Consider the following 18,935-nt stretch of genomic DNA (forward strand, 5'->3'; position numbering starts at 1 on the left):
CTGCATTTTGGGAAAGCAAATCTTAGCAGGACTTATACACTTAATGGTCAACTCCGAGGGAGTGTTGCTGAACAAAGTGACCTTGGAGTGCAGGTTCATAGCTCCTTGAAAGTGGAGTCGCAGGTCGATAGGATAGTGAAGAAGGCATTTGGTATGCTTTCCTTTATTGATCCGAATATTGAGTACAGGAGTTGGGAGGTCATATTGTGCCTATACAGGTCATTGGTTAGGCCACTGTTGGAATATTGCATACAATTCTGGTTTCCTTCCTATTGGAAAGATGTTGTGAAACTTGAAAAGGTTCAGAAAAGATTTACAAGGATGTTGCCAGGGTTGGAGGATTTGTGTTACAGGGAGACGTTGAAGAGGTTAGGGCTGTTTTCCCTGGAGCGTCAGAGGCTGAGGGGTTACTTTGTAGAGTTTTATAAAATCATGAAGTGCATGGATAGGATAAATAGACAAAGCATCTTCCCTGGGGTTGGGGAGTCCAGAGCTAGAGGGCATAGGTTTAGGGTGAGAAGAGAAGATTCTGGATTAGTGATGCTGGAAAAGCACAGCAGTTCAGGCAGCATCCGAGGAGCAGTAAAATCGACGTACAGGTACTCTGCCTGTATTCCTGATGAAGGGCTTTTGCCCGAAACGTCGATTTTACTGCTCCTCATCCTGCTGCTGCTGCTGCTGGAATTCTATCAGTCAGAGGCAGAGAAATCAATCTATGTGATAGCTGTCCAGTAAAACCGGTTGGGATATCCTGTAACATGCTAATCCCTTGCATTTAGGAGGTACTCAGTGGCCAGTTGAGAGATAGTGCATTGAGGAAGAGAGAGTCTGGCAGGAAACTATCCTCTTCTTTCTATTGAGCACCTTCCATATTCCTCACTGGTGAACCCACTTCCTTGCTATTCCTACCATGTCCACACTTAGTACTTTGCACTATTCTATCAACCTTTGGTGGAAGTCCATGTATAGTACAACATTAGCTCATGGTGGAAGCTTTCAGACTCGGATTGTCCAGCATCTTTTGGGTCAGAAGTTCTGCTCTGCACTGGATTTAATTCAAAAGGAGGATATTGGTCCCAGGTTAAGAGCCTGATTGTTACAAGATGCCATTTGACATCCTTAAAAATGGCTGACATGGGGTTCTCACCTTCTTTCCAACTGGTGGGTCTGGTCCTACCAATGGAATTTTTCTATTAATCATATTGAATATCAAACTGAAGGGCATTCTTACTTTATGATCAATTATAAAATCTGTTAACTGCTTGAACACAGTGAAATGAAACCAATGCAAAATTGCACAGTATGGTGATGCACTTAAATAAAGAGTCATAGAGATGTACAGCATGGAAACAGACCCTTCGGTCCAACCTGTCCATGCCGACCAGATATCCCAACCCAATCTAGTCCCACCTGCCAGCACCTGGCCCATATCCCTCCAAACCCTTCCTATTCATATACTCCTCCAAATGCCTCTTAAATATTGCAATTGTACCAGCCTCCACCACATCCTCTGGCAGCTCATTCCATACACGTACCACCCTTTGCGTGAAAAAGTTGCCCCTTAGGTCTCTTTTATATCTTTCCCCTCTCACCCTAAACCTATGCCCTCTAGTTCTGGACTCCCCGACCCCAGGGAAAAGACTTTGTCTATTTATCTTATCCATGCCCCTCAATTTTGTAAACCTCTATAAAGGTCACCCCTCAGCCTCTGACGCTCCAGGGAAAAAAGCCCCAGCCTGTTCAGCCTCTCCCTGTAGCTCTGATCCTCCAACCCAGGCAACATCCTTGTAAATCTTTTCTGAACCCTTTCAAGTTTCACAACATCTTTCCGATAGGAAGGAGACCAGAATTGCACGCAATATTCCAACAGTGCCCTAACCAATGTCCTGTACAGCCACAACATGACCTCCCAACTCCTGTACTCAATACTCTGACCAATAAGGGAAAGCATACCAAATGCATTCTTCACTATCCTATCTACCTGTGACTCCACTTTCAAGGAGCTATGAACCTGCACTCCAAGGTCACTTTGCACTCCAAGGTCACTTTGTTCAGCAACACTCCCTCGGACTTTACCATTAAGTGTTTAAGTCCTGCTAAGATTTGCTTTCCCAAAATGCAGCACCTTGCATTTACCCGAATTAAACTCCATCTGCCACTTCTCAACCCATTGGCCCACCTGGTCCAGATCCTGTTGTAATCAGAGGTAACCCTCGTCGCTGTCCACTACACCTCCAATTTTGGTGTCATCTGCAAACTTACAAACTGTACCTCTTATGCTCAAATCCAAATCCTTTATGTAAATGACAAAAAATAGAGGGCCCAGCACCGATCCTTGTGGCACACCACTGGTCACAGGCCTCCAGTCTGAAAAACAACCGTCCACCACCACCCTCTGTCTTCTACCTTTGATCCTCTTATGAATATACTTTCGTCAACCGTTTCTAATGCACCAAATAACTGAGAGATAATGGCTTTTCTTAATAATTAAACTCTGAGCATTGGAATTTTAGATAAGCCTTTAGAAATGACGGAATTTTCGATGCATTTCTTGACCAGGTATACATAACTAACAGGTTGCAGATACAGGATGACTTCATCAAGTTAATAGAATTTGCAATTTTTAATTCAAATGCATTATAAATGAATTATTAAGTGTGAATACAGTAAAATCAAACATGAGAATAGGGTGAAAAAAAAAAATATCATTTTTATAGAATATCCAAGGCTAACATTGTTTTTCAACTTATGTGCAACAAGATAGGTAGGCAATGGCCTTGTGGTCTTATTGCTAGACTCTTAATCAGGAAACTCAACTAATGTTCTGAGGACCTGCATTCAAATCCTATGAGTGGAATAGCAGAAAGTGGAATTTGAATGTAATTGAAAACACAATCTCAATTTAAGAATCTACTATTGACTATGAAAGTATTGTATATTGTTGGAAAAATCCATCTGGTTCATCATCATGTGGAAATCTGCCATCCTCACCTGGTCTGGCGTAGATGGGACTCCAGAGCCACAGCAATGTGGTTGACTCTCAATTGTCTTCGGAAATGGCCTCACCAGCCAGTTGTATCAATCTCCATAAAGAAATGAAACTGGACATCTAACATCAACAGTCAGCACAGGAAAAGACAATGACAGAAACAGCCCTGTCGACCCTGCATTGTCCATGTCACTAACATCTGGGGGTTAGTGCCAAAATTAGGAGTGCTGTCTCACAGCAACAGTCTGAGATATTTAGTCATCGTCATGGTATCATATTTGACCTCCAACATGTCCCACACGCCTCATTCACCTTACTTTGATATGTCCTGTTCCACAAGAGTTAGCGGCACAGGGATACACAGTCAGGTGGGAGTTGCCCTGGGAGTCCTGAATATTAACCCCACAGTTCATGAAATTTCTTGGCTCTAGGTTAAACATAGGCGAGGAAACCTCCTGTCGGTTACCATGTACAATCCTCCCTCAACGATTAATCAGTTTTCACTCGGTATTGAGTAATACTTGGCGGAATCAGGGATGGTACAAAGCATAGAAAATGTGCTCTGATTGGGGGATTTCAATGACCACCACTAGCACTACTGAAGGACATAGCTGCTAGACTGGGTTTAAAAGACTACAGACCATAAGACAGGAGCAGAAATTAGGCCACTCAGCCCATCGAGTTGCTCTGCAATTCAATCATGGTTGGTAAGTTTCTCAACCCCATTCTTCCACTTTTTCCCGTAACCCTGGATCCCCTTGATACTCAAGAACATATCTATCTCAGTCTTAAATATACTCAATGACCTGGCCTCCACAGCCTCTGTGGCAATTAATCTGCAGCAGGTGGTGAGAGAGCTAACAAGGGGGTAAAACATCCTTGACATCATCCTGACCAATCCGTTAGCCGCAGATGCATCTGTCCGTGACACTATCAGTAGAGTAACCACTGCACGGTCCTTGTAGAGGTGAAGTCCCACCTTCACATTGAGAATGCCCTCCTTCATATTATGTGGCACTATAATTGAAGTCTGTCCTATTTAGCACGAAGAGATCTAGCAACTCAAGAGTGGGCATCCATGAGGTGCTGTGGGCCATTAACAGCAGCAGAATTGTACTCCAGCGAAAATCTGCAAACAGTCTGGATTATTCTTAATTCAAGCATTACCATCAAGCCAAGGGATCAACTCTGGTTCCATGAGGACCAGCACAAGGCATACCTGAAAATGAGGTGTCAGCCTCATGTGAAATGACCAAACAGGACTACTTGTGTGTCAAACAGCATCTGCAGCAAGTGGTAGATAGTGTTAAGTGAGCCCACAACAAACAGATCATATCTAAGCTCTGTTGTCCTGCCTCAGTCATGAATAGTGGTCGACAATTGAACAACTCAATGGAAGAGAAGACTCCACAAATATCCTCATCCTCAATGATGAAGAGCCCAGCACACTGGTGAAAAAGATTAGGCTGAAAAATTTGCAACAATTGTCAGCCGGAAGTACAGAGTGGATGATCCACCTTGGCCTCCTCCAGAGGTCCCCAAAATTACAGATTTGTCTTCAGCCAAATTGATTCATGCACAGGATATAAAAAAAAATGGTTGGAGACACTGGATACTGAAAAGGCTATGGGCATTGACAATAATCTGGCAATAGTTCTGAAGAATTATGCTCCAGAACTTATTGGTCTTTGATCCAAGCTCTTCCAGTATGGTTACAAAACTAGCATCTACCTGATAATACAGAAAATTGCCTATGTATGTGCTATACATAATCAACTGGTCAAGTCCAACTTGGCCAATTACTGCCCCCATCAGTATACTCTTGATTATCAGGACAGTGATGAAAGGTGTCATCAACAGTGCTATCAAGGAGCACCTGCTCAGCAATAACCTGCTCAATGATGCCTAATTTGGGTTCCTTCAGGGCCATTCAGTTCCTGACCTCATTATAGCCTTGATTCAACCATGGAAAAAAGAGCTGAATTTCAGAAGTGAGGTGAGAGCGACAGCCCTTAACATCAACTGAATGTGGCATCACAAAGCCCGAGCAAAATTGGTATCAATGGGTATCGAGGGTAAACTCTCTGCTGGTTGGAGACATACTTGGCACATAAGAAGATGGCTGCAATTTTTGTCAGACATCTTAACTCCAAGACATCTCTGCAGGAGTTCCTCAGTAGTGTCCAAGATGTCACCATTTCAGCTGCTTCATCAATGACCTTCCCTCTATCCCCAAGTCACAAGTGGGGATGTTGGCAGATGATTGCACAATGTTCAGCACCATTTGTGACTCATCATGTACTGAAGCAATCTATTCTCAAATACAAGAAGATCTGGATAATAAGCAGGCTAGGGCTGCCAAGTGGCAAATCACATTCAGGCCACACAAATGCTAGGCTATGACCATCTCCAATAAGAGAGACAATCTAACCACTGACCCCTGAAATTAATTGGTGTCATCATTGACCAAAAACTCAACTGGACTTGCCACAAAGTGGCTACAAGTGCAGGTCAGACACTGAGGATACTGCAGCAAGTAACATATTTCCTGACTCCCAAAAGCCTGCTCATCATCTACAAGGCACAGGTCAGGAGGATGATAAGACACTCCTCATTTTTCTGGATGTGAAAGCTACATCAACGCTTGAGAATCTTGACATCAACCAGGATACAGCAGTCTGTTTCATTGGCACCACATCCAAAAGCATCTATTCCCTCCCCACTGACACTCAGTCACAGCAATGTGTACTATTTACAAGATGTACTGTATAAATTCACCAAAAATCCTCAGACAGCACCTTCCAAACCTAGGATCACTTTCATCCTGAAGGACAAGGACAGCAAACACATGGGAACAACACCACCTTCAAGTTCTTCTCCAAATTAATCATCATCCTGACTTGGAAATACATCGCTATTCCTTCACTGTCACTGAGTCAAATTCCATCCCAAAGTGCATTGTGGATCAATTCAGAATAAGTAGATTGCAATGGTTCAAGAAGGCAGCTCCTTACGACCATGTCAAGGGCAACTAGGGACGGGCAATAAATGCTGGCCAGCCCATGACACTCACATCCTACAACTGAATAAAATATCAGCAATCAATATTGCCAATAATGAATCTTTTACTGTACAGGATAATTAAACTGGTCAGTGATTGTAAGCATTCCAACCAGTTTTGCCAGGCCATAAAGTGAAAATGATGAGAAGAGACTCAGTACTCTATGACAATGATTACATCATGAGAATTATATCCCATGGTACAATTTATGAAATTCAGAGCATTTGCCTCAGTCCAGAGAAGCTCACATATCAGTCCATCTGAAGTTTAACGTCCCTGATTCTAGTCATTTGAAGAAATCGCATCTTTACCTAACCACCAGTTGTAGCATCGTCAGTCAAATCGGCTCTCTCTTTTGAGATATATTCTCCACTTCAGATCGCTTTCTGCTTAAAAGCTCTAAAGTGTCTCTGCAGTGAAATGTTTGACCTAATTTCTAAACCTTCCTCCTTCCCGAGTGCACATTCAGCTCCAATGTTCATCTACACAGTACATGACTTTACATTGCTGTTATGCAATGTGACTTTGTTATTGTTGTGGCTTTGAAAGCAGTCTGTAGAATTGCAGCCTGTCAAGTGTGAAAGTCCCAGGTTGCAATGTTAGAAAGACACTTTTTAACCTTTATTGAAGGTAATTGAGGTAATCAGTCAGAAATTTCTTGCAAATTTTATCTGTGCCTATTCACAACTTCCTGGAGATGAGCTTTTTTAAAAAAAAGAATTCACAATGATACAAATTGAACATGCTTTGTTTGCAGATGATTCAATCAAAAAATGGATATATCTCGTCATTTAACATAGAGGGTGAGGTACACATGGATATTTTCCAACAGGTACTTGAAAAATCTCTGAAATCTAAAGTAGAAACCAGGGAATGAATTATTGTTCCTTTGTTACAAAAAAAATCTTTTTAGATATTCTATTGACTCCCAGGGCTCTTTGGTTCTATAGTGGACATTGGGGTTTCAATTGGCTGGATTGTTGGTTTGCAATGCAGAATGACGCAGACAGCATGGGTTCAATTCCTGTACCAGTTGAGGTTATCTTGAAGGACTTTCTTTGTCAATTTTTTCCTTTGTCTGAGGTGCGGTGACCCTCACAGTAAAACACAGCCAGCCAATGTTCTCTAATGAGAGCTCAGCTCTATTGTCCAAAGAGCAAGAGCTTGCTATTGTCCATTGATGAAGAGTTCATGCTCAAAACAACAATTCTCCTGCTCCTCTGATGCTGCCTGACCAGTTGTGCTTTTCCAGCACCACACTTGACACCTTTGTCCACCTTTAGATTAGGTTAGATTTGATTCCCTACAGTGTGGAAACAGGCCCTTCAGCCCAACAAGTCCACACTAACCCGCCGAAGAGAAACCCACCCAGACCCATTCCCCTACACCTAACACTATGGGTAATTTAGCATGGCCAATTTACTTAACCTGCACATCTTTTGGACTATGGGAGGAAACCGAAGCACCCAGAGGAAACCCATGCAGACACGAGAAGAACATGCAAACTTCACACAGACAGTTGCCCAGTGCGGGAATTGAACCCGGGTCCTTGGTGCTGAGAGGCAGCAGTGCTAACCACTGAGCCACCGTGCTGCCCCCCCCCCCCCCCCCCCTCCAGTGGGCATAAAAGTACAATTTTGTCATTATTCATTTACACAATGTGCATGTCATTCACTGGGCCAGAATGTATTGCCCATCCATGGTTAACTCATAGAATCACTACAGTGTGGAAACAGGCCCTTTGGCCCAACAATTCCACCCCAACTCTCTCAACAGCAACCCAACTAGACATTTCCCCATCCCATCTTCCAATATTTACCCCTGACAATTCAGCATGGACAACCCACCTAACCTGCACATGTGTGAATTGTGGGAGGAAACTATAGCACCCAGAGGAACCCACGTAAACACGGGGAGAATGTGTCAACTCTACACAGACAGTTGGCCAAGGCAGGAATTGAAGCCCAGGTCCCTGGCACTGAGTCAGCATTGCTAACTGCTGAGCCACTGCTGGCCATGGTGATGGTGAGCTACTTCTTGAACTGTTGCAATCCACTTGTAGTAGGTAGAATGTCATTAGGAAGGAAGTTCCAGGATTTTGACAGAAGAAACAGCGATATATTTCCAAGTGGCTTGAAGGGGATCTTTCAAGTTGCTGCCCTTGTCCTTCTCGATAATATTGCTCCTTGGCAATTTTCTACATTGTCAGAATGGATGCCAGTATCATAGCTGTATTTGAACATTTTGGCTTGGGGCACAGCAAGTTCCCATAGCATATATCTTCAGTTTTATTGCTGGGATATAACAATGCCTGATCTTTTGCAGTTTCCAGAGCCTGCAACCCATCCCATGGGTGAATTGAAATGCTGAACACCATCTGCGAAGCTAAATCTGTCCTTTCTCAAATGGCCAGTGTTCCAGGGGAGGAGAAAAATCAAATACTGGAAAATGGTGTGAAGATCACCCTGAAGGGTGACAGCATTGGTATTAATACCTGGGAGGGGTTTGCTCCCAATCCTTCAAAAATGGAGACAACTTGTCTATCAAGTTACATCATCCCTAAATATCTTAAAAGGGGAGGCAGAGTGGTGGCAAAGAAAGACGGGGAATGTCGAAAGCCCTGCTCTCCTGATTCCACCACCCTCTGAAACATCCTGTCTCACATGTACAAAGAATTGCAGGCCCTGAATCAGACAGTCCTGCTACATGAAGAACACCGGCAGAAACTCAATTCTGAGTTGAAATCATCCTCGGATCAAGGGACAGCCATTGGTGCTGACTGTGCCAATGTTGCTCCAAAACATCAAAGAATAATTCTAATTATCACAGACTAATAAAGCCTTATGCTGCAGCACATTGCTTCAAAGATCCAGGAACTCTCCAATGCACTTATCAACCCAATGATAGCATTTAACAAAGTTAAATGGGCTGCAAAATAAGCATATCAAACAAAAGTTATTGGAATTTGATCAGTAGAACTTTACATCTTTCTTACATCTCTGAAATGAATTAGTACTTCAATATTGCTCTGCAAGCAGTGGAATTAAAATATTTTTTAAAATGCTGTACTTTCAGAAATAACTTTATATATTGGCAAAATAGTTGAACTTTTGCAAAGTATGATTGCTTTTGATTCTAATTCCAATTGCAATATCAAGCACATACTATCAATTAGCATTGTCCCCTCAGGAAGGGAAACAGCAAGCTACATGCTAAGATTTTGACACAAATAAAGCTGTAATACTGATCTTTGTGAAGTACAGAGCTTGCATGTGCACTGTGTGCCAGACAATGGGAATTGCTGCATAATGACTATGAAATCAATGGCTTCAGCCAACTGATGCTGATCACTTGTACAGTCTTGATGTTCAAACACCTGCCAGAGATTAAACAGAGCACTCTCATCATCCTCAGAGCCACAAAGGCAAGATCCAAAATGGTTACCCAATCTCGAAGATTAAGTATAATATATTTTTCTGCAGTTATCCTATTGGTCTTGTGAACAGAAGAATTGCAGTATAACAAAAATATATTTTTGTTATAATGGATGAAGTGTTCACACAGTGGCAGTGCACTTTGTAAAGAAGAGGGCTACTGTGCATGAAGAGCTTAGCTGGCACCACAACACAATGTCTTAAAATCCTTTACCATAACAGTGCACATTTCAAGATAAAGACAGGGTAATTTTTCTTATCTCTGGAAGAAATTCTACCCTCAGGCTCTGTACTTAAATATCACTCAAGGGCAAGCCAATGGCCTCAGTGGTGACCTTGTGGTATTATCACAAGATTATGAATCCAGAAACTTGGAAAGTGTTCTGAGGATGAGAAATATGCCCATCTTCAAAGAATGAAGAGCTAAACTCAGCGCACAAGGTAAGGCTGAAACATTAGCAGCAATCTTCAGCCAGAACTGCCAAATGGATCGTCCATTTTGCTCCTTCAATAGTCCTGAGCATCTCAAATACCCCAGTCTTCAGCCAAATCTATTGACTCAATAGATCCAAAGAAATCATCCTATCCAGATGCATCACATGGGTACCATCATCCTTTGGGCGAAATATTATTTCCTCTCATCTGCTTTAAATCTTACCTTCAAGACTATGCACCTGATTACAGACCTTTCTAATTAGAGGAAAATGTTCTTACTATCTATGCTCCTAATAATTTTGTACATCTTAGTTAAGAAGTCCCTCAGCCTGCACAGTTCAAAAGAAAACAAACCCAGCCTATCCATTCTCATTTCACAGCTCCACCTTCTCTGGCATAACGACATCATTCGTATCAGGTGATGACCAGAACTGCACATAGTATTTTGGCTGTGACCAAAATAAACTTATACACTGCTCCATCATAATCTCATTGCTGTAATATTCAGTCTTGATGACAAAAAGCAGGTATCCAATATACATTGTAAACACATTATCAACCTGATTTGCTGCCTTCAAGGATCAATGGGTGTGCACACCAATGTCTTTCTGAAGATTTGTATTTCCAAGGGTGCTAGCATTCAGCATTTACTTTCTTTTCTTGTTTGTCCTTCCAAAATATATCTCTTCACACTTTTCAAAATAAAAATCTATTTGCCACTGTTCAGCCCATTGATGTCACCCTGTAAACTGATCACTTTACCACACCACAAAATGTTTGTGTCATCTGCAAACCTACTGGTCATGCATCCTACATTTATATCTGGGATCATTAATGTATACAGCAAATAGCAGGGAACCCAACATTTAACCCTGTGATATACCACTAGACACAGGCTTCCAGTCACAAAGCCATCCTTGCCAATCATCCCCTGCCTTTTGCTACAAAGCCAATTTTAATCCAAATTTTCCTGGATCCCACCAGCTCTTAGTTACTTCACCAACTTGTCAACAAGCATTACTGAGGTCAATGTAGACTACATCAAATGCAGTAACTTTATCTAATAATTTTGTCACCACAAAAAAATTCAATCAAATCTATTAGACATGATCTTCCATTACAAAGCCATGCTGACTATCTTTGATTAATCCATGCCTCTCCAAGTGGAAGCTAATTCTGTCTTAAGATATTTTCCAAAAGTTTCCCAACCACTGACGTTAAACTTAATGGCCTGTTGTTTCCTGCTCTACCCCTGTCACCCTTCATGAATGATGATTCCACATTACTTCTCTAATCCTCTAGCATTCTCCATATCACCAGAAAAGATTTCAAACTTAATGTCAGAACCCTTGCAACCTTCTCCTTTGACACCCACAGCAATCGGAGACACATCTTAGAACATAGAAAAGTACAGCACAGAACAGGCCATTTGGTCCATGATGTTGTGCCAAGGATTCATCCTAATGTAAAATAAAATAACCTACACACCCCTCAATTCACAGCTATCCATGTGCATGTCCAGTCGTTTAAATGTCCCTAATGACTGCTTCCACCATCACCGGTGGCAACGCATTCCATGCATTCACAACTCTCTGCATAAAAGAACCTACTTCAAATGTCCCCTCTATACCTTTCTCATAATATCTTAAAACTATGACTTCTCATGCCAGTCAATCCTGCCCTGGGGAAAAGTCTGACTATTGAACTCTATCCATGCCTCATTATCTTGTATACCTCGACCAGGTCACCTCTCTTCCTCCTTCTCTCCAAAGAGAAAAGTTCAAGCTTAGTCAATTTCTCTTCAAAAGGCAAGCCCTCAGTCCAGTAAAGTAAACCTTCTTTGCACCCTCTCCAAAGCTTCTGTATCTTCCCTATAGTAGGGCGACTAAAACTGGACACAATATTCCAAATGCAGTCTCACCAGGGACTTGTAGAGCTGTAGCAAAACCTTGTGGTTCTTAAACTCGATCCCCCTGTTAATGAAAGACAAAACACCATATGTTTTCTTAACAACCCTATCCACTTGGGTGGCAACTTTGAGGGATCTATGTACTTGCACACCAAGATCAGTCTGAACCTCCACACTGCCAATCCTATGTTCTTTAATCCTATATTCAGCATTTGAGCTCAACCTTCCAAAATGCATCACTTCGCATTTATCCAGGTTGAACTCCATTTGCCATTTCTCAGCCCAGCTCGGCATCCTGTCTGTGCAGCGCTGCAGTCTATCAATGACACCTCCAACCTTTGTGTCATCTGCAAATTTACTAACGCAACCCTCACCCGCCTCATCCAAGTCATTTATAAAAACTACAAAGAGCAGAGCCCCAAGAACAGAGCCCTGCTGGACACCACTCAACACTGACCTCCAGGCAGAATATTTTCCATCTACAACAACTCTGCCTTCAGTCAGCCAACCAATCCTGAATCCAGATAGCCAAATTTCCCTCTATCCCATACTTCCTGACTTCCTGAGCCTTCCATGGGGAATCTTATCAAATGCCTTGCTGAAGTCCAAATACACCACATCCACTGCTCGACCTTCGTGGACCTGTCTTGTCACCTCCTCAAAGTGCACAATAAGATTTGTGAGGCATGACCTGCCCCTCACAAAGCCATGCTGACTACCTTTAATCATGCTATGCTTTTCCAAATAGTCATAAATCCTATACCTCAGAATTCTTTCCAAATCTTTGCTGACCACAGACGGAACACTGACTGGTCTGTAATTGCCAGGGATTTCCCTATTACCCTTCTTGAAAAGAGGAACAACATTCGCCTCCTTCCAATCCTCCAGTATGACTCCCGAGGAGAGTGAGGAAGCAAAGATCTTCGCCAGTGGCTTAGCAACCTCCTTTTTCGCTTCCCAGAGCAGCCTAGGATAAATCTGGTCTGGTCCTGGGGACTTACCAATCTTAATACTTGCCAAAATTTCCAGCACACCAACTTAATCTTGATCTGTTCAAGTCTATATCCCAGCTCCTCAAAGTTCTCATTCACAACAAGGTCCCTTTCCTTAGTGAAAAGGGAAGAAAACAATTCATTTTGGGCTTCCTCTATCTGCTCAGACTCCATGCACAAGTTCCTTACGCTATCCCTGTTCAGCCCTACCTTCTCCCTGATCATTTGCTTATTCCTCACCTAGGCCTGGCGATTTATCTATTTTCAAGTCAGCTAAATTGGCAAATATCATCTCTCTCAATATTAACTTGTTAAAGCATTCCACAGTCCCCTGATGTCTAAACTTACATTGCCCTTCTCAACAGTGAACACAGATACAAAATAGATACAAACTCCGTGGCTGAGGTCTCTGCTCTGTCCTCAGCAACAGGATCCTCAACTTCCTGACCAAGGACCACAATCACTGAAGGTAGACGAGAGCACCTCCTCTACAGCAATCGTCAAAACTGGCACCCTACAGGGGACGTGCACTCAGTTTCCTACTGTACTCCCCAGGCACTCATGGCTGGGTGGCCAAATTCCCCCAAACTCCATCTCTAAGTTTATTGGTGACACCATTGTTGCAGACTGGATATCAGACAATGACGAGATAGAATATACCGGAAGGAGGGAGAATGCTTGACGATGTGATACAAAGATAACAATCTCTCCCTCAATGTCAGCAAAACTAAAGAGCTGATCATTGACTTCAGGAAGCAAGAAACAGGACAGGCTCCTAGCTACATTAATGGGGCTGAAATGGAGAAAGTTGAAAGCATCAAGTTCTTGGAGGGACGGCAAACAACAATCTATCCTGGACCACCCACATTGTTGTGATCATCAAGAAGGCACGTGTGCAGTTTGATTCTGTAAATAAGTGAGTTAAGTTTGTTTCATTCAAACAATGTTTCTACCTGTCTATTTCGGTTTCAAATTGCTCTTAAAGCAAGATAGCAATTTCAGCTTAACAGATAGCAACCAAGCTCCTACTTGCCTGACATTGATCTCAAAATTTTGCCTTGTGTCAGCAGAACACATTTTAGGAATTCTGTCTCCTCTAAGCCTTTCACATTTTGCCTATCCCAATTAATATAGGAAGTTGAAATCTGTTACTATTGTTACCTTATTATTTTAATACTTATTTGAGAGTTGCCAACATATCTGACTTTCTATCTCTCCATGACTGTTTGGAGTTCTATCATGCAACTCAGAAAAGTGATTGACCCCACTTTGGTTTTATGTTCTACCCATATAGACTTAATTGAGAAACATTCTAAGATAAACTCCCAACATCTTACCTGCAGAATCTTCACCCCATGATAGCAATTTTGCTATATTCCTAAGTGTTCATCAGCACCCTCAGTTGAACCGCCTCGCAGGTAACTCTCCTTGCAGTAAAATAAATGCTATCTAGCCTTGCCAGGCTACACCTGAGCATGTCGATATTCACATTGTCTTTTAAATTGACAAGGTTCCTCTGCAAAACTTGACAGCACATTAATCCTAGTGTACCTCCATTCTGTATCTCAACCTCCTGCCAAATTAGTTTTAATTCCCACCAACTGCACAAGCAAACCTCTCTGCAAGGATGTTGGCCAGGCCTGTACGGATCCCACCATCCATAGAGCTTGATCCAGTCATCCAGGAATTTAAAATCCTTTCTCCTGCTCCAACTCTTCAGATACAAATTAATCTGGACTGTCTCCCTCTTTATATGCTCCCTGGCATAAGAACTGGTGGATCACATCTTACAGAGAAAGAAAAAGCATTCATATTCATATAATACAGTACTTCAAATACTGCACAATGAATGAAGTAATACTTGAAATGTAGTCATGGAGGCATTTTAAAAAATACATTATTTTGGGAACTTCTGTAACTCACAAACAACAAGACAATTTGATTTTGTGGCATTAGTTGAAAACTCTCCAGTTTTTCTTTCAACAGTACTTCAGAATCCTTTAAGCCCCCCTGCGTGTGTAAATGGGACATCAGTTTGATGTCTTATTTGAAAGGAAGTACAACAATCCCCTCATATGGCACTGAAGAGTCAGCCTGGATATTGTGATTCTCTTGCTAAATGACTGCAGAGTGCAGGTGAAAGATGTTTCTACCTGTCTATTTCGGTTTCAAATTGCTCTTAAAGCAAGATAGCAATTTCAGCTTAACAGATAGCAACCAAGCTCAATGCTATCCAAGTCTTTTGTCACAATTCTGATATTAAAGATGAATAATGGTTAAAAATTGAGCACTGTATATGAAATTCTATATGATACAGATTCCAAGTGGAAATGCATCCATCAGTTGGAAAATGCTGAGATCACATGCAGTATTGGTGTTCAGTTAATAAATATTTGCAACTCTTGTCCATAAGACTGCAAGACACAGGAGCAGAATGAGGCCATTTGCCCCATTGAATCTGTTCTACCATTTAATCATGATTGATGTGTTTCTCAACCCCATTCTTCTGCCTTCTCCATTCATTCTTCATCCCCTCACTAATTAAGAACCAGTCTATCTCAGTCTTAAGTACATTCAACAATTTGAACTCCACAGCCCTTTGCAACATTGAATTTCACAGATTAACCATCCTCTGGCTGAAGAAAGTCCTCCTCATTTCAGTTCTAAAGAGTCAATCCTTTACTCTGAGGCTGTCTCCTCAGGTCCTAGCCTCTCCTATTAGTGGAAACACATGCACTCGATCGAGGCCTCTCAGTAGTCTGTAAATTTCAATCAGATCCCGCTTTCATTCTTCTAAACTCCACTGAATATAGACCCGGAGTCCTCAACTGCTCCATATATGACAAGCCCTTCAACCCTAGGATCAATCTCATTAACTTCCTCTGAACCCTCTTTATTGCCACCACATCCTTCCTTAGAGACGGGGCCTAAACTGCTCACAAACATTGTCTGACCAAATACGTTAATACAGCCTCAACAGTACACCTTTGTTCTTGTATTCTAACCCGATTGAAATAAGCGCGAACATTGCATTTGCTTCTCTACTGCCAACTGAACTGATATGTTGACATAGTAATCCTAGTTCAGGGTTATTGCAAAGTCCCTATGTGCTTCAGATTTCCGAAGCTATTCCCCATTTAGAAAATAGTCTGTGCCTCTATTCTTCCAACCAAAGTGCAAAACCTCACACGTGCCCAGTCAGTTAGTTTTGTATCCATGCTAATACATTGCCTCTAATACTTTTGTCTTATTTAGCAGCTCCCTGTGTGGCACCTTGTCAAAGGCCTTCTGAAAATCCAAATCAATCACGTCCACTGCCTTTGCTTTCTCTAACTTCCTCATTATCTCCTTAAACAATTCTAATAGATTTATTAGGCACGTCCTCCCCTTGATGAAGTTGTGCTGACTCAGCATTATTTTACCATACATTTCCCAGTACTCTAAACTCATCCGAAACAATGGATTCTAAAAGTTTACCAATGATGGAGGTCAGGCTAACTGGCCTATATTTTCCTGTCTTCTACCTTCCTCCCTTCTTCGACAGGAATGTCACATTTGTGTCTTTCAATATCTTTTCAATTTTCCAACCCTCTGGGACCCTCCTTGTTTCCTGTGATTTCTGAAAGATCAGCAACAGTGCCTGTGTAATCTCCCCAGTGACCTCCTTCAAAACTCTGGGGTGTAATCCATTCAATCTGGGTGATGTATCTACCGACAGACCTTTCAGCTTTCTCAGCACCTTCTCCTGAGTGATGGGCCCTACACTCACATCTGCAACCACTCCTCCCCCCCACCCCTTGAAGTTCTGATATGCTGCTGACGTCTTCCACTGTGAAAACTGTTGCACAGTACCTATTCAGATCCGCCATTTCTTTCTTCCCCATTACTACCTCTCCAGCTTCATTTTCCAGTAGTTCAATGTCAGCTCTTGCCCTTTTGGTATCTAGAAAAGCCCTTGCAATTATTTTTAATATTAGTAGCAAGCTTACCCTCACATGTATTCTTCTCCCCCCTCACTCATTGCTGTTTTAGTTATCCTGCAACTGCCCCCCTTCTCATAGTTCACACCTCATCTCCTGTGCCTTGAAGTTAGATTCCTGACCCTTTCCATATTCTTCTGGAAACTTTAAAAACATCTGCTGAGCCCTCCTCCTCTCCCCACTTTAAATTTCTTCATAATTACCCCCACACACTATTTAGTTTGAAGCTCTATCCACAACCCAGAGTCATTTCATAATGAGATGTCTTCTTATTGTTTTTGACCTTTGACTGGATTGTTCTGTTGCAATTAACCTGAAAATGCCGGTGATTGACTCCAGTTTAGAATAGAAGCATCCATGGTTCACAATGTTGACCAGATTCACAGGGGGACCTACCTTTCCAGAGAGCTATCAGGCCTATCTATATTTATAACTCTGCACTTGTTGCTGGAAATAATTTTGGAGGCAGTCAAAAGGATGTCTTCACAAACACAGCTTAAAAAATACTGACTTTTTTGATTAGAATATACATGGAGCTTTGGAGGATTTGCCGGTCAACCTGTCTCTTTGTCATTCGAGAATTTCTCCAGAATCAACTACAAGTCTGTCCCATGGTATGTACCTTATCCTTTGGGCAAATAATTCTGTTACAAGAACATGAAGCTTGAGAGTGTTGTGAGCATAAGCCAGCTTAAAAATAATAGACAATACTATCATTCTCCTTTTGTCTTGTCCATTAAAGTACATGATAAAACAAATTGCTTTTGATCTGTACTGGCTGTTATGTAGAAAAAGAATACAATAGCCCATGAGTAATAATGTGAAGAAAGACTGGTTAAACTGCTTTTCAGTGGTATAAAGTCACAGAGCAGAGGAGGTGATCATGTAGCCAATTATACCTGTCCTGACTCTCTAAAGCACAATCTAATAAGCCTCTCTTCACACTATTTCACATTAGCATTATTTGTCCTGTTCAAACACATATACAATTCCCTTTTGAATTCGCTATCAGCACTTGGTTATCTCGAGCTTTAAGCCAATACTGGTACCTGCACATAGAAACAGGCTATGATTCATGCAGTGTCTCGGAGGCTGTTTGCTCCTTATCTCAAGTATCTCCTCATGAACTGTAACACTCCTTTAGTCACATCTTGGCATATACTGTGTAGAAGGCTATTAATAACCTAATCCAGTCCACTAGTTATTGTCCCACTTCTGACAGTCTTCAGTTGTTCATTTTAGACTAGGGTCTTTTCATGACGCCAACTTATGCCATCAGTTACATCATTATGATTGTTATGAATTTCATTATTATCATATTTCTCCCCAAGTTTCTCTCCACTTAGTCTGCAGAATTGCTGTTACTAACTTTTACTTAATAAGAAAATCTTTGTAATCAAGAAAATTGGCATAAACATCCCTATTAACCATTATCATTGTTTTGACCATGATCACCATCTTACACATATCCCATAGGTCACGATGATTTAAAACATGACAGGATATCTCAATCTAGTTGGCTCAAGTTCAGCACTATGTTGGTGGCATTGTCCCATGTCTGGTATTATTATACCACTCTGTACAAAGTCTGATGTAGAAAAGGTATCTGTTCCATAGACTGTGATATTCACAGTCTCACTTCTTGGTTCACCTAAAATCAATGTATTCCTGTTCCTTCTGGGCATTCCTTCAGGTGTCTGATATTATCAAATCTTGATTAATCTGTTTCTCTGACTTCTCACTTCCTGTCCTTTAACCAGATTTTCTTCACTGTCTTTAATATTGACAGTTTTTTTAAAAAAAACTCACCTGTATCTAAAGGTCCGCCACATAATTTTGCTGAGGGTTTTTCTCTGTTTTAACTTCTCATCATCTTGTTAGCTACGATTCACGTGAAGTCATGCACTAAGACTAGTACGTCTGTTTATAACCTCTTCTCCGTGAGAAATTCTGCTTGCAGTCATGTTGATTTGTAACTGAGTGGAGCGAATTACCAATTTATATCCTTTTGGATCAATGTTTTCACAGCTTTAACTGTTTCACTGCCTTTCCATTTGACTGAAGATGGAGTGAAGATGCTCTTTTTTATCAGCTGATTGATGCCTGCCTCTAATTCGTGACTAAGGATTTCAGGA

This window comes from Chiloscyllium plagiosum, unplaced genomic scaffold (genome assembly GCF_037043375.1).
Source record: "Chiloscyllium plagiosum isolate Xiang-an unplaced genomic scaffold, Cpla_swu_hap1 HiC_scaffold_2, whole genome shotgun sequence".
NCBI lineage: Eukaryota > Metazoa > Chordata > Chondrichthyes > Orectolobiformes > Hemiscylliidae > Chiloscyllium > Chiloscyllium plagiosum.